Here is a 1,038-nt window from a genome sequence, read left to right on the forward strand (position 1 = left end):
CAGTGCATTCCAGACTGGGCAACAGAGCGAGACTCTGTCTCAAAAGAAGAAGAAAAAAGCAGTACTGCTTTGAGTCCAACACAAGTATAGGAGCAATTACAGGACATCTACTGGAAGGGGTATCACCACGCAGCCACTAAAAGTGATGTGTGAGGCCGGGCGTGGTGGCTCACACCTATAATCCCAGCACTATAGGAGGCCAAAGCGGGTGGATGACTCGAGCCCAAGAGTTCAAGACCAACCTCGGCAACATAGCAAGACCTCATCTCTCTAACAAATATCCAAAAAAATGGGATTATGGGGACAGAGAAATCCCACAATCTGCAAACTAGAGACCCAGAAAAGCCAGCAGTGTCATTTACAGGCCTAAGAGCCTATGGTGTAGATTCCAGTTGGGGTCTGAGTGTCTGGGAACCAGGAGAACTGAGGTAGAAGATCCATGTCCCAGCTTCAGCAGCCAGGCAGAGAGCAAGTTCCTCCATCCTCTGCCTTTTTGTTCCTTTCAGGCCCTCAGTGGATTGCACGACACCCAGCCGCAGTGGGGAGGGCCCTCTGCTTTAGGAGCTCACTGATTCAAATGCCAAGCACTTCCAGAAACACCCTCCCAGGCACACTTAGAAATCTGTAATCCCAGCTATTCGGGAGGCGGAGGCACAAGAATCACTTGAACTTGGGAGGTGGAGGGTTGCAGTGAGCCCAGCTTGTTGCTGGGCATCCTGTGGCACAGTCAAGTTGTCACATAAAATGAACTGGCACAGTATCCATGCTGGTAGAGGCACAGCCTAGCTCTGGAAGGAGTCACAAAAGATAGATAGTGGGGCTCACCTCTGGGGAGTGCACCCCTGAGTTCTGGAGTTGAAATGGCCCATTGGAATGCCTCCATATTGGGCCGGAATGGCCAGGCCTCCATCCCCGGCCTCTGTGGCATCCGGAGATAATCCCTGAGGGGTGGCAGCTGAGGCAGCAGCTGAGCTCACAAGTCCTCCCCTAAAAGGCATCGGTGCACCCCTCAAAGTAACAAAAGAATGCCCATGATAA

Source organism: Colobus angolensis, unplaced genomic scaffold (genome assembly GCF_000951035.1).
Source record: "Colobus angolensis palliatus isolate OR3802 unplaced genomic scaffold, Cang.pa_1.0 Scaffold133, whole genome shotgun sequence".
NCBI classification, from domain to species: Eukaryota; Metazoa; Chordata; class Mammalia; order Primates; family Cercopithecidae; genus Colobus; species Colobus angolensis.